General features: G+C 42.2%; 1 protein-coding gene across 2 annotated transcripts in view; it reads left to right on the top strand.

The window, feature by feature from the left end:
* Positions 1-16,908, top strand: part of PLD5 (phospholipase D family member 5) — a gene marked incomplete at both ends in the record, with an annotated part of 422,025 nt that overhangs the window by 374,457 nt on the left and 30,660 nt on the right. The gene's annotated exons all lie outside the window — the stretch shown is intronic.

The raw sequence follows: 16,908 nt of genomic DNA on the forward strand, positions 1-16,908 counted from the left end.
AGGTTTGAAAAGGGGATCAAATGCAATGAACTGAAAGTGGCATGATCTCAGCTTCCTCACCACTCATTTAGAAGACAAGAGAGAAAACAGGAATGATAGGAGAAGCTGTAGTAACATTTTGGAATCATTTTCAACTCTTCTAAAGAAGCAGGATAAAATTAAAGTAGTCCAAAAAATAACTGAAATGTGTTTCCAATTTGTTTCATTCCCTTCTACTCTCAACCCCATTCTTTTAAAATTCCTTCCATTGAACATATGTATATGTATAACTGATTCACTTTGTTATAAAGCAGAAACTAACACACCATTGTAAAGCAATTATACTCCAATAAAGATGTTAAAATAAATACATAAATAATAAATAGAATAAAATAAAATAAAATTCCTCCCATTAACATTCTCTGCTTATTGTTTTATCTATTGATTTTCATTTGACTAGCCAAGAAATCGATGTATGAATCCCTTACAGCCAAAAGTCAAAGATGCCAAAGGAATAATGGTACTTATAAAAGATGAAGCACCGATGGAAGGAGGGAAGGAAGGGAGGAAAGGAGGGGAAAAGAAAAAGCAACACCCTCGTTCATTCTACTGTCAACTGACAAAAAAATGCACAACCTAGAAGTTGAGAAATATGTTTTGTCAGACAGACATACTGAAGATTTAAGCCTGGGAGACAGGCTTTCAGATAGCTCTGAGAAGTAACGGAAGAGCCAGGGTATATAGGAGTTTTGCAAAAACAAACCAGGTAGTGGAACATCAAAAGATTTCTGCTAACTGAAGAAAAAACAAACATTTCAAGTTAATGAATTTAGCACCTTTCTGTGTACGGGAAGATGCAACAGTCTGGGCTCACTGAAATCATTCCTTTGATATGCACCTTATCTAGGGCCAGTATCCTATTTGTCTCCATCCTGAAACCCCTCTGGGTGAACAGTCTGGGGTGATTGCAGACAAGAAATTGATTTGTGAGTTCCTTACAGCCAAAAGTTAAAGATGACAAGTGAAGAGTGGTACTTTGGAAAGTAACATCCTTTGTCTACTTATATGGCAGGCAACATTCTTCGTCCACACTATGAAGGAACACTGTGAGGTATCTACACAGCATTATTGGGCAAAAGGGCCAGGACTGAAATCACAGGACATTATTCTGTGATCTTGCAAGTCACTTCCTCTTTGGGGAGCTCAGTTTCCTTAATTTTGAAATAAGGTTGAACTAGCTGTTCTCTAAGACTCTTACATTCTCCTTTTTTTAATTAGTCACGTTCCTTCTGGCAAGCATTTTTATTCCCACTTGGTAACAAAGAAAATAAGACATCAGGAAGTTAAGTGGTATAGACCACTCACTGTGGAAGTGAAGGGGCCAGAGAGCACATTTCTGAGCAGGAGGCTGTCTTTGAGCTGCTAAGATTCAATTCTTTATTTTCCATCCCTAGTAACAAAAATTTCACCGTGAGGGCAGAAACAAAATCAAGTTAGAGCTCCTAGTGATTAAATTTCCTGCAGTAACTCAGAATATAAATCAACAGCTAACTGGGTGCATGGGAGTTGCTCACAGTTGCAAGTTCTTTTGTGTTTGTCAAGAAAATTAAAGAAATACTTGTTCACATTTCTATAAAACCATGAAAACAACAAACCAGATGTCCATAAATGATAGATTGAGCTGTGGTTAGGCTAATCTGAATTAATTATTCTGAGTTACAGCAAAGAACAATGCTAATGCCTCCCCTTATTCTGCTGACAAGAGCATCCATCAGATGCCTGCTTTGGCTTCTGTATCACCCGTAAAACCCACTAAACCAAGCCTGTCTCCCTTCATTCTGCCTCTCATGTCTTGAGTAGAAGGGGTTTCTTTTCTTCTCTCACTGCATTTCCTTTCATAAATCCCTTCCACTAATTTTGAGAAAATAAAGAAAAATGTTCTTTTGGTATAATTACATTTCCCCTAATTCTTATTTTGCTTTGAAATGGAGACTGCTAATATAAATAGAAATTCCAGGGCAGGAAAATACAAGGACATGCATATAAACAGTAGGACTTAACCCTCACCCGGGGGAACTTCTAGTTCCTCTTTGTAAGTAATTCTTCCCGAAGATGAAATATTAAACTAAGCTTTCAGCTTCCCTGCTCACTAGCTGTGTGTTTGGACAAGTCCCTTAGTCTCTCCGTACCTTAGTTTCCTTACTTGTGTAATGGGTTGTTGTGAGGTTTAAATGAACACAGACTTGTAAAGCATTTAGAACAGTGTCTGGTGCACAGTAAGCACTATAGTAAACTAGTACTACCTCTGTTGTTATTTCTCCCTAAGCAGTAAGTTATAGTATCTGCTGGATTGTCTCAAACCCAAACACTTCAGAAAGTTTTTGCTCTGGTTGAAAAATCTTCAAAACAAAAGCCAATTTCTTTTTCTTTTTTTTCCATCTTCAATTGATACCAGCCTAAACCAAGTATGTATATTTAGAAATTGTTTTGAGTCATTCTAAGATCGGGAGAATGATACAGAGAGGAAGTAAAATTCTCTTTACATCTCTAGAGGGCAAAGCTTGGCTTCTTCCATTGCCTTTCGATTCTAAAGCTGTAATGTAGTCACAGCAGAATGATGTCAGAGATTGCAGATAAAAGGTCACAAAAAGCAGTTTACACAACAGGGGGAAAGGAACACTAAATCTTTGTTTAGAATACGGTCATTGGGAATATTTGTTGCTGGAGAAAATCTAAGTAGAGTGACCACTTGCATGTTGATGATGATAAATGGTACATAAGGGGAGCCCTGGGGATGATAAGTGCTGAGAATGTTTATAAATATGTTTCCCTCTCTCTGATCATACCTAAAGGGACAAACATCATTCATAATTATGGTGCCATTAAAATAAACATTTTTATTTTATTGCTTCCAGGTTTTCCATTAGCTTTTAAAGAATTGGTTCATCAGATTTCCAGATTAAAATGTGTGATGGTATTCATTCCAACACAAGGTACATAACAGATTCAGCGACTGGAAGACAAAGAAACATGGAAAATGTTTCAGGAGCACCACTTGGCCTTAGGTTTTAATGGGCGAAGTCTCTTCCCCAAATGCAGCCTTTCTGTATGCCTTTACACAGAGCCATTATTGCCTTCATTCATTCATTCCCGCTAAACACTTCCTGCTTTGCTGCCTGGGCCACTTCCTGTTTCAACTGGAACCGTGTTGACTACCTAGTACTCCCTCTACAGTGTGACTTAGGATAGAAGAGCAGCAGTCAACACACACTGAGTGCTGGTCACTGTGCTTACTGCACTAACTTGTCTGCTTACTGCACTCACAACCGTGTGATGTGGATGCTCTGGGGATAAGAAAGTGTCATTGCCCTCAAGCCAAAAGCCAGCCTGCATGCTCGAGATGAACCAGTTGCTTGTAACAAGGAGGAAGAGTGACACTGTGGCCACCTGCAGGATTTAAGGAAGCTGGTTTTAGGAAGGACTTATGGGGTTCGGGCTTTGTGCAAGGTTTTCTTGGGGAGGGTATAAGTAATCAAGGGCTTTGCTCAGGATTGGATGCTATCAGGAGCAGGGCAACTTTGTGATTGGGTGTTTTAATAAGTTATCTGGGAACTTCCCTGGTGGTCCAGTAGTTAAGAATCTGTGTTTCAATGTAGGGGACGCAGGTTTGATCCCTGATCAGGGGAACTAAGATCCCACATGCCGCAGGGCTACTGAGCCCACGCGCCACAACTAGAGAGAAGCCCGTGCACCAAAATGAAAGAGCCTGTGGGACTCAACTAAGGCGTGATGCAGCCAAAAGTAAATAAATAAATAATTTTTAAATGCAATGTGATTAAAATTTTTTTTAAAAAGTCATCTGTATGGGAGGGGGATGAAGCAAGGTTAAAACTGTGATTGGTAAAGAAGCAGCAGTCACCCATATTAGCCAGGATAGGGGGTCTTTGGTCATTTCTGTGGCTTGGACAATGCTCATGTTTTGTCTGTGTTCACACACAATTACAGAGAGGTCTTTTTTTTTTTTTGTCTCAACTTCATCCTGGACAGTCAACAGAGTGGCCTTGTCGGATGCTAGTGTTCTGTGAAAGAGTTCATGTTTAACAGGAGATAACCAGGGCATAGCTTGAATGCCAGGTCAGTTCTTAGAAATATCAAGGCCAAGCTGACAGTCCTGTGCCAGCTTCCAGGCGTCAAGGGCTATTTATCATTCTCAGTGGTGTTAAGAAGTTGAAGAGCTAGGCCAAAGTCATGTAGCTCATGAGTTGAAGAGGCATAATGTTAATAGAACTCAATCTGGTCCCTAAGCCCAAACACTTACAAACGATTTGCCCTCATTTGGCTTTTATGAAACATCTGTTTTCATCTTCCTGGATTTCCCAGGAGAATCCAGGTAAGCTTCCTGGCATATTCTGCGGAAAGAATTGGATTGAGTCTTGAGAGCAACACTGACTTCAGTAAGAATCCAAGTCTAACGTGACCTAAACACAATCTATTTCAATGACAGTCTCTTGCCTTCCTCCTTCTGTGTCTTTGTCAGAAGTCAGATCTTGTTCAAGTATTCATGTGTATGGTTAGAAACGCCCTTAGTTGGTGATCTCCTGCCTTTTAGCTCCAGCCACTCAGTTTGATAGAAGTGTGTTGAGGTTAATAAAGTGAACCCCTTTTTAAATAAAGTGTTCTTTTAGTATGGTAGAAAGTTCTGAGGAAACTTCCCTCAAGGGCATAGGGGTACAGACAGCCTAAGGCAGGTGAAGCAGTGAAAAAAACAGACTAAGGAGACAGAACAGACAGAGTTCAGAGATAAGCTAGGCTACATATTTGCAGTTACCTTGGGCAAGAATAGTGACCATGACCTCAGTGCTCTGAACTCTAAAATGGGAATTAGAACATCTACCTTAAAACGTGTACTTGGGCTTCCCTGGTGGCGCAGTGGTTGAGAGTCCGCCTGCTGGTGCAGGGGGCGTGGGTTCGTGCCCCGGTCCGGGAGGATCCCACATGCCGCGGAGCTCTGGGCCCGTGAGCCATGGCCACTGAGCCTGCACGTCCGGAGCCTGTGCTCCGCAACGGGAGAGGCCACAGCGGTGAGAGGCCCGTGCACCGCAAAAAAAAAAAAAAAAAAAGTGTACCGTTGGGCTTCCCTGGTGGTGCAGTGGTTGAGAATCTGCCTGCTAATGCGGAGGACACAGGTTCGAGCCCTGGTCTGGGAGGATCCCACATGCCGCAGAGCAACTGGGCCCGTGAGCCACAACCACTAAGACTGCGCGTCTGGAGCCTGTGCTCCGCAACATGAGAGGCCGCGATAATGAGGGGCCCACGCACCGCGATGAAGATTGGCCCCCACTTGCCACAACTAGAGAAAGCCCTCGCACAGAAATGAAGACCCAACAGAGCCAAAAATAAATAAATAAATAAATAAAATTAGAAAAATAAAAACTATTGAAAGATTAAAAAAAAGTGAACTGTTAACATAACAAACCTTAACATGTAACTTTATGGTTTCTGTTTGTATCCCCTGCTATGCTTCATGCTCTGAGCCCCCAAAGGCAGGAACCAGGTCTGACGTGTTCCCTGCTGCAGCCTCAGAACCCGGCATGTGACCATTCCAACACCAGCTCAACCTAGCCACAAACGGTCTCTGAGGAATGAATTTTATGCCCTCACACTTGACTGAGAGTGTGGAATCTGTTGGTAGTTAAAGTAAAATCGTTCATGGATAAAGAATTCTGCCATATCTGTTCCTGATTCAAACAAGGATGTAGTAGAAGCATCCTCAGCAGGCAGAGAAAAAAAGGTGGACCTTGGTATAGCTGAAGCTAACACTGTTTGAGCCAGGCACTGAGCTAAATGTTTTACATACATGTTTTCATCTATTCTTTGTAGCAATTCTATGATGTATACCCATTTACAGATAAAGGAAGCAAAGAGGTTAAGTACCTTGCTATTGGTGGAGTTAGTCTGTCTTCAGAGCCTGTTCTGGGAGATGACTTCCTGCGTCTTGTTAGGTCATATCGAGAGGTCTCTCTCTCTCTCCCCTGTTCCTCTGCAGGAGAAAGCTATCAGAACTGCTATCCTGGCACCTTTCTAGATTTCAAATTTCACATTAACACTTACCCAGATTATTCACGCCATACCATATTGCAGAGGGGTTGCTTTCTTCCTAGGTATGGAGAGCTTGCACTAGTGTAGTGAGTACTTCACTCAATATTATTCTGGGGACTTCCGGGGAAGATGGCGGAAGAGTAAGATGCGGAGATCACCTTCCTCCCCACAGATACACCAGAAATACAGCTACACGTGGAACAACTCCTACAGAATACCTACTGAACGCTGGCAGAAGACCTCAGACTTCCCAAAAGGCAAGAAACTCCCCACGTACCTGGGTAGGGCAAAGCGGAGAGATTCCCACACAGGGGATCGGTGCCGACCGGCACTCACCAGCCCGAGAGGCTTGTCTGCTCGCCCGCCGGGGCGGGCGGCGCTGGAAGCTGAGGCTCGGGCTTCGGTCAGAGCGCAGGGAGAGGACTGGGGCTGGCGGCGAGAACTCAGCCTGAAGGGGGCTAATGTGCCACAGCTAGCCGGGAGGGAGTCCGGGAAAACTCTGGAGCTGCCGAAGAGGCAAGAGACTTTTTCTTCCCTCTTGGTTTCCTGGTGCGCGAGAGGGGATTAAGAGCGCTGCTTAAAGGGGCTCCACAGACGGGCGCGAGTCGCGGCTGAAAGCGCGGAGCCCAGTGACGGGCGTGGGACGCTGGGGCTGCTGCTGCCGCCGCCAAGAGGCCGGTGTGCCAGCGCAGGTCACTGTCCACACCGCCCTTCCGAGAGCCTGTGCAGCCCGCCACTGCCGGGGTCCCGGGTTCCAGGGACGGCTTCCCTGGGAGAACGCACGGCGCGCCTCAGGCTGGTGCAACGTCACGCCGGCCTCTGCCGCTGCAGGCTCGCCCCGCACCCCGTGCCCCTCCCTCCCCCCCGGCCTGAGTGAGCCAGAGTCCCCGAAGCGGCTGCTCCTTTAACCCTGTCCTGTCTGAGCGAAGAACAGACGCCCTCCGGCGACCTACACGCAGAGGCGGGGCCAAATCCAAAGCTGAGACCCGGGAGCTGTGAGAACAAAGAAGAGAAAGGGAAATCTCTCCCAGCAGCCTCAGAAGCAGCGGATGAAAGCTCCACAGTCAACTTGATGTACCCTGCATCTGTGGAATACATGAATAGACAACAAATCATCCCAAATTGAGGAGCCAGGAGTCAGTGCTATGCCTCTGAGGTGGGAGAGCCAACTTCAGGACACTGGTCCACAAGAGACCTCCCAGCTCCACATAATATCAAACGGCGAAAATCTTCCAGAGATCTCCATCTCAACACCAGCACCCAGCTTCACTCAACGACCAGCAAGCTACAGTGCTGGACACCCTATGCCAAACAACTAGCAAGACAGGAACACAACGCCACCCATTAGCAGAGAGGCTGCCTAAAATCATAAAAAGTCCACAGACACCCCAAAACACACCACCAGACGTGGACCTGCCCACCAGAAAGACAAGATCCAGCCTCATCCACCAGAACACAGTCACTAGTCCCCTCCACCAGGAAACCTACACAACCCACTAAACCAACCTTAGCCACTGGGGACAGACACCAAAAACAACGGGAACTACAAAGCAGCAGCCTGCAAAAAAGAGACCCCAAACACAGTAACATAAGCAAAATGAGAAGACAGAAAAACAAACAGCAGGAGAAGGAGCAAGATAAAAACCAACCAGACCTAACGAATGAAGAGGTAATAGGCAGTCTACCTGAAAAAGAATTCAGAATAATGATAGTAAAGATGATCCAAGATTCTATTTCCATGACCCAAAATCTTGGAAATAGAATAGCCAAAATGCAAGAAACAGTTAACAAGGACCTAGAAGAACTAAAGATGAATCAAGCATCGATTAAAAACACAATAAATGAAATGAAAAATACTCTAGATGGGATCAATAGCAGAATAACTGAGGCAGAAGAATGGATAAGTGAGGTGGAAGACAAAATAGGGGAAATAACTGATGCAGAGAAAAATAAAGAAAAAAGAATGAAAAGAACAGAGGACAGTCTCAGAGACCTCTGGGAAAACACTAAACGCACCAAGATTCGAATTATAGGGGTTCCAGAAGAAGAAGAGAAAAAGAAAGGGACTGAGAAAATATTTGAAGAGATTATAGTTGAAAACTTCCCTAATATGGGAAAGGAAATAGTTAATCAAGTCCAGGAGGCACAGAGAGTCCCATACAGAATAAATCCAAGGAGAAATATGCCAAGACACATATTAATCAAACTGTCAAAAATTAAACACAAAGAAATCATATTAAAAGCAGCAAGGGAAAAGCAACAAATAACACACAAGGGAATCCCCATCAGGATACCAGCTGATCTCTAAGCAGAAACCCTACAAGCCAGAAGGGAGTGGCAGGACATAATTAAAGTGATGAAGGAGAAAAACCTGCATCAAGATTACTCTACCCAGCAAGGATCTCATTCAGATTTGATGGAGAAATTAAAACCTTTACAGACAAGCAAAAGCTGAGAGAGTTCAGCACCACCAAACCAGCTTTACAACAAATGCTAAAGGAACTTCTCTAGGCAAGAAACACAACAGAAGGAAAAGACCTACAATAATGAACACAAAACAATTAAGGAAATGGGAGTAGGAACGTACATATCAATAATTACCTTAAATGTAAATGGACTAAATGCTCCCACCAAAAGACACAGATTGGCTGAATGGATACAAAAACAAGACCCCTATATATGCTGTCTACAAGAGACCCACTTCAGACCTAGAGACACATACAGATTGAAAGTAAGGGGATGGAAAAAGATATTCCATGCAAATGGAAATCAAAAGAAAGCTGGAGTAGCAATTCTTATATCAGACAAAATAGACTTTAAAATAAAGACTACTAGAAGAGACAAAGAAGGACACTACATAATGATAAAGGGATCGATCCAAGAAGAAGATATAACAATTGTAAATATTTATGCACCCAACATAGGAGCACCCCAATACATAAGGCAAACACTAACAGCCATAAAAGGGGAAATCGAGAGTAACACACTCATAATACGGGACTTTAACACCCCACTTTCACCAATGGACAGATCATCCAAAATGAAAATAAATAAGGAAACACAAGCTTTAAATGATACATTAAACAAGATGGACTTAATTGATACTTATAGGACATTCCATCCAAAAACAACAGAATACACATTTTTCTCAAGTGCTGATGGAACATTCTCCAAGATAGATCATATCTTGGGTCACAAATCAAGCCTTGGTAAATTTAAGAAAATTGAAATTGTATCAAGTATCTTTTCTGACCACAATGCTATGAGACTAGATATCAATTACAGGAAAAAAGATGTAAAAAATACAAACACATGGAGGCTAAACAATACACTACTTAATAACGAAGTGATCACTGAAGAAATCAGAAAGGAAATTTAAAAATACCTAGAAACAAATGACAATGGAGACATGACGACCCAAAACCTATGGGATGCAGCAAAAGCAGTTCTAAGAGGGAAGTTTATAGCAATACAATCCTACCTTAAGAAACAGGAAACATCTCGAATAAACAACCTAACCTTGCACCTAAAGCAATTAGAGAAAGAAGAACAAAAACATCCCAAAGTTAGCAGAAGGAAAGAAATCATAAAAATCAGATCAGAAATAAACGAAAAAGAAATGAAGGAAATGATAGCAAAGATCAATAAAACTAAAAGCTGGTTCTTTGAGAAGATAAACAAAATTGATAACTCATTAGCCAGACTCATCAAGAAAAAAAGGGAGAAGACTCAAATCAATAGAATAAGAAATGAAAAAGGAGAAGTAACAACTGACACTGCAGAAATACAAAAGATCATGAGAGATTACTACAAGCAACTCTATGCCAATAAAATGGACAACCTGGAAGAAATGGACAAATTCTTAGAAATGCACAACCTGCCAAGACTGAATCAGGAAGAAATAGAAAATATGAACAGACTAATCACAAGCACTGAAATTGAAACTATGATAAAAAATCTTCCAACAAACAAAAGCCCAGGACCAGATGGCTTCACAGGCGAATTCTATCAAGCATTTAGAGAAGAGCTAACACCTATCCTTCTCAAACTCTTCCAAAATATAGCAGAGGGAGGAACACTCCCAAACTCATTCTACGAGGCCACCCTCACCTTGATACCAAAACCAGACAAGGATGTCACAAAGAAAGAAAACTACAGGCCAATATCACTGATGAACATAGATGCAAAAATCCTCAACAAAATACTAGCAAACAGAATCCAACAGCACATTAAAAGGATCATACACCATGATCAAGTGGGGTTTATTCCAGGAATGCAAGGATTCTTCAATATACGCAAATCAATCAACGTGATACACCATATTAACAAATTGAAGGAGAAAAACCATATGATAATTTCAATAGATGCAGAGAAAGCTTTCAACAAAATTCAACACCCATTTATGATAAAAACCCTGCAGAAAGTAGGCATAGAGGGAACTTTCCTCAACATAATAAAGGCCATATATGACAAACCCACAGCCAGCATCATCCTCAATGGTGAAAAACTGAAACCATTTCCACTAAGATCAGGGACAAGACAAGGTTGCCCATTCTCACCACTCTTATTCAACATAGTTTTGGAAGTTTTAGCCACAGCAATCAGAGAAGAAAAGGAAATAAGAGAAATCCAAATCGGAAAAGAAGAAGTAAAGCTGTCACTGTTTGCAGATGACATGATACTATACATAGAGAATCCTAAAGATGCTACCAGAAAACCACTAGAGCTAATCAATGAATTTGGTAAAGTAGCAGGATACAAAATTAATGCACAGAAATCTCTGGCATTCCTATATACTAATGATGAAAAATCTGAAAGTGAAATCAAGGCAACACTCTGATTTACCATTGCAACAAAAAGAATAAAATCTCTAGGAATAAACCTACCTAAGGAGACAAAAGACCTGTATGCAGAAAATTATAAGACACTGATGAAAGAAATTAAAGATGATACAAATAGATGGAGAGATGTACCATGTTCTTGGATTGGAAGAATCAACATTGTGAAAAATGACTCTACTACCCAAAGCAATCTACAGATTCAATGCAATCCCAATCAAACTACCACTGGCATTTTTCACAGAACTAGAACAAAAAATTTCACAATTTGTATGGAAACACAAAAGACCCCGAATAGCCACAGCAATCTTGAGAACGAAAAATGGAGCTGGAGGAATCAGGCTCCCTGACTTCAGACTATACTACAAAGCTACAGTAATCAAGACAGTATGGTACTGGCACAAAAACAGAAAGATAGATCAATGGAACAGGATAGAAAGCCCAGAGATAAACCCACGCACATATGGTCACCTTATCTTTGATAAAGGAGGCAGGAATGTACAGTGGAGAAAGGACAGTCTCTTCAATAAGTGGTGCTGGGAAAACTGGACAGGGACATGTAAAAGTATGAGATTAGATCACTCCCTAACACCATACACAAAACTAAGCTCAAAATGGATTAAAGACCTAAATGTAAGGCCAGACACTATCAAACTCTTAGAGGAAAACATAGGCAGAACACTCTATGACATAAATCACAGCAAGATCCTTTTTGACCCACCTCCTAGAGAAATGGAAATAAAGACAAAAATAAACACATGGAACCTAATGAAACTTAAAAGCTTTTGCACAGCAAAGGAAACCATAAACAAGACCAAAAGACAACCCTCAGAATGGGAGAAAATATTTGCAAATGAAGCAACTGACAAAGGATTAATCTCCAAAATTTATAAGCGGCTCATGCAGCTCAATAGCAAAAAAACAAACAACCCAATCCAAAAATGGGCAGAAGACCTAAATAGACATTTCTCCACAGAAGATATACAGACTGCCAACAAACACATGAAAGGATGCTCAACATCTTTACTCATTAGAGAAATGCAAATCAAAACTACAATGAGATATCATCTCACACCAGTCAGAATGGCCATCCTCAAAAAATCTAGAAACAATAAATGCTGGAGAGGGTGTGGAAAAAAGGGAACACTCTTGCACTGCTGGTGGGAATGTGAGTTGGTACAGCCACTATGGAGAACGGTAGGGAGGTTCCTTAAAAAACTACAAATAGAACTACCATATGACCCAGCAATCCCACTACTGGGCATATACCTTGAGAAAACCGTAATTCAAAAAGAGTCATGTACCAAAATGTTCATAGCAACCCTAATTACAATAGCCCGGAGATGGAAACAACCTAAGTGTCCATCATCGGATGAATGGATAAAGAAGATGTGGCACATATATACAATGGAATATTACTCAGCCATAAAAAGAAACGAAATTGACCTATTTGTAATGAGGTGGATGGACCTAGAGTCTGTCATACAGAGCGAAGTAAGTCAAAAAGAGAAAGACAAATACTGTATGCTGACACATATATATGGAATTTAAGAAAAAAAAATGTCATGAAGAACCTAGTGGTAAGACAGGAATAAAGACACAGACCTACTAGAGAATGGACTTGAGGATATGGGGAGGGGGAAGGGTAAGCTGTGACAAAGTGAAAGAGAGGCGTGGACATATATACAGTACCAAATGTAAGGTAGATAGCTAGTGGGAAGCAGCCGCATAGCACAGGGAGATCAGCTCGGTGCTTTGTGACCGCCTGGAGGGGTGGGATAGGGATGGTGGGAGGGAGACGCAAAAGGGAGGATATATGGGAGCATATGTATATGTATAACTGATTAAGTTTGTTATAAAGCAGAAAAAAAAAATAAAAAAAATATATTATTCTGTGTATTAAGAAAAAGTCAGTAGAGAATGTCAGGGGGCAATGGCTTTGTTCCCCAATCACAGCAGAGATGATGTAACCCCCATGTGGAGACTAGGGGACAGCTGTTCCCAAGGAAAGAGGTACACAGGAGAGCACCGTATTCTTGTCCAGCCTTTGAACAGAAGACTCCAAACATACTTGTTTGCCATGTGTTGCAAGTAACCTGAAATCTCTAAATGTCTGATGTGGAAAAACAAAGGATACCAAAGAGATCCATACATACTAAAAGCCAATCATGGCCACCGAGTTCAACTTTTGATCACAAAACTCAAATGATTCCCTGGATTAGTTCTTTCATGGCATTCTGCCTCTGGCTCTACTGGGCTTGGATAGAGCTGTGGGTAAGGCAGTTTCCACTCAAAAGACTGTGTCAGGTTCTGTACCCCATTGTTGGTAGGTGCAGGAAACATGGTTAGAGGACAGTTGGCTCATTGACCAATATAAGAACTGTCATTGATGCCATCATTGAGCACTGTGCTTGTGAAAGTATTCCAGGTGGATCTCTGGGGCCAGCACGGCCACAGGTTTTATGTGTCCATGTCCAGGTTTGCTGCTCCAGGGCCCTTGGCACCAGAAGAGAGGTTCTTGTTAGATTTGGGTGCTCAGGATCAGAGGCCCTCAGGCTGACCTAGAACCAGGGCTTCTGGGTTGAGAAGGAAGCTTGTTTTCATCTCTGACCGCCATAAATTCATCTTGAAGGCCAGGTATTCATGTGGTAAACATTTTCCAAGAAAGCACTGTAGCTCAGCACTGGAAATAAAAATATGAACTTAATGCCTTCAGAGACTGTAGAGTCACTTAGGGGAAACAGACACACAAATTTTTTAAAACTATAGTACCGTGTAAAAATGTGCCACATCAGAAATATGTGCAAGTACGGTACTAGACAAAGCAGGAAATGTGGCCAGAAAATTCTTCATAGAATTAACAGCAGTAGACCCATGGTTTGCTTACTAGCCATGTGCTAATGTCAGTATAGCATAAGGGACCAAGCACACAGTCTTTGAAGTTAGACCAAAGCTCAAATCTTAGCTGTGTCATTTACCATTCAGCAAATAACCATCCAAACCTCAGTTTCCTTCTATGTAAAGTGGAAGGAAAAAATACCATTATATCTACTATCAAGATGAAAGGCACACTGCAGCAGTTTCCTAGGGCTTCTAAACCACAAACTTGGTGGCTTAAAAGAGCAGGACTTTTTCTCTCACAGGTCTCTGAAGGTGCTAATGGAGACTATTTCCTGTCCTCCTAACCTCTGGTAGCAGCCAGCCATCCTTGGCACATTGGCTTGCTAATGCATCATTCCAGTGCCTGTCTTCATATGTTCATCTCCCCTGTGTGTATGTGGCACAGTGTCCAAATTTTCCTTTTCTTATAAGGATGCCAGTCATATTAGATTTAGGGCCTACCATAATTCAGTATGATTTCATCTTGATTGCATCTGCAAAAAACATATTTCCTAATAAGATCACATTCACAGGTTCTGTGTAGAAATGAATGGGATGAGGGGACACTATTCAACACAGTACACACAACAAGTGAGACCTCAGTCAATACTAGCTATTAAAATTAGGATTATTATTAAATTCTAACAGCAAAACTTGTAGATAGATATTATCCTCATCGAACAATAAACTAGAATTTAAGGGTTAAGTAATTTACCCAAGGCTAGTCAACAAGTAAGCTGCAGAACCAAGATGCAAATCTGCCTCATCTGACTTTAAAACCTGGGAGGGTCACCAGCCACATTCAGGCAGGAGCCAGAAGGAGCTGATCTTGACACACAAACAGAAGTCTCTGGTCAGTATTGAGAGGCAGGTTGGGCAGGGAGAAGGGAATGCATGGTGGGCAGGACATTGATGTCCCAAAGCCATAGATGGCAAGGCTGGAAGACCCCTGTAGACTTTATAAGCCCAACCCCTTCATTGTTCAGAAAAGGAAAAAAAGGACTCAGAATTGGATGACTTGCCCGAGACCCTATAACCTGGTTGGTGAAAGATCCTAGACTTCAATCCACATTTTTAGCCTCAGGTCATTGTTGTTTGTCCCTTTTTTCCTGAGGATGGCCCCAGGCCGGGCCAGCCCCCTGGACATGCACTAACCTTGCCTGTGTCTGGCAGGCAAGGAAACATGTCAGGGAGGGGCAGCTGCTTACTTTTGTGGGAACCTGTCTCAGCTCTGCTGACCCCACTCCCATCACCAGACAAAGAGCCTATTTATAAAGCTAAACTGATACAAAGTTGAAAACCCTGAAATGATCAAGGCTTCCTTGGAGAAGATAATGTGGCAGCATTGACTCAATCTGGGAAAAGGCACAGAAGTGTGAAGGTCAAATGCAGAGCCTACTATTCCTGAGATTCTATCATCAGAGACTGTGCAAACAGCAAAGTGGGCCCCATCTCAACCTGGAATGGGATTAGCAATTATTAGCAGTTATGCTAAACAGTTTCTGAAAATCCCTGTGTTAGAAAACACATAAGTATGTGTAAGTCTCTCCCCTTGCCACTGTTAAGGCCTGGGTGTTGAAGGCCCTGCCCCCAACTCCCTCATCCTATCTCCACAGCCAGGCAAAGGGACCTTTCCAGTTCATAGCCTGTCCACACTCCCTCTGCCTCACTACCTCCCTCCCCATGTCCTTCGGCATAAATGCCAAACTGCCTATCCCAGCACAAAGGCATCTGGGAATCTGACACACCTGTCCCACCAGTTTTACCTCCTGCCATCAAATTAAAGTATTTACCCACTCACACACACATACACATTCTCCCTTATCTCCCTCAGCTTCAGCTGCACAAATCTGATTCTATCCCACAAACCTCAGTGCCTTTGCACATACCTGATATGCCCTCTCCACTCTAGTTCCTCCCACTTTCTTAGCCTTTCTTAATTGTCCTTAATGTTGTGTCCATTCAATTCTAGAAATCTGTACTAAAGCAATCCTTGTACAGGTGCACAGAGATGTATGTACAAGAGTACTCGTTGCCTTATATTTTGTATTAGAGGAAAAATAAGGACAAGTCCATCAGCAGGTTAAATAACGTGTCCATCTATTCTGTGGGCACTGTGGAGCTGCTAAAATGATGCCAACGAGGTACAGATGAATGTGAAAAGATCTCCATGATGCACTGTATTAGGGAGTCCTAATAGGAAAGGAGAGATGGGCCCCTACACAGTTGGTGACCTCTCCCATAATCCTGAGAAGAGTATTGAGTAGGGGGGTGGAGGAAAGGAATGAAGTTAAACACCTTCCAAGGTGTCCCTGACAAACACCTCACTGGGTTTTCAGATCATGAGGCATGTGTATTTATGCTGCTAAGACCAAAATTTCACTTTTTCACTTTCATTGACTAAGTCAGAAATCATCTATAATTTTTCAAAGTGATAATAGAATTGAAGCCAGTGCTGCTACGTTCCTGGGTGTATTTGATCAAGGGTGAGAAAACCTGCATCAAATTCTGAATCTACCCCTGACTAGATCTCTCACTCGGGGGGATATATTTTTGCTTACCTGTGTAAGATTTACTTTCCTCATCTGTGCATCGAGGGAGGTGGACAAAATAATCTCTATGATATCTTTGCTGCAAGATTCTATTGGTCTCTTACTCTTGAGGCTTGTGCAATGTTAATAAGAATAATAATTGCTAATATATTTTAAGTGGTTACAATGTGATAGGCACTATTCTGAGCCCATAAAATATATTAACCATGTTATGCATCATAGCAATTATATGAAATAAATACCATTGTCTCCTTTTTATGAAAGAAGAAAATGATGCCCAGAGATTAAGTATCTTAAAAGTCACACAGGGCTTCCCTCGTGCCGTAGTGGTTAAGAATCCACCTGCCGATGCAGGGGAAACAGGTTCAAGCCCTAGTCCGGGAAGATCCCACATGCCGCAGAGAAACTAAGCCCGTGCGCCACAACTACTGAGCCTGTGCTCTAGAGCCCATGCTCCATAACAAGAGAAGCCACCACAATGAGAAGCCCACACGCTACAACGAAGAGTAGCCCCCGTTCGTCACAACTAGAGAAAGCCTGCACGCAGCAACAAAGACCCA

Source organism: Hyperoodon ampullatus (assembly GCF_949752795.1).
Source record: "Hyperoodon ampullatus genome assembly, chromosome: 2".
In the NCBI taxonomy this organism is placed as follows: domain Eukaryota; kingdom Metazoa; phylum Chordata; class Mammalia; order Artiodactyla; family Ziphiidae; genus Hyperoodon; species Hyperoodon ampullatus.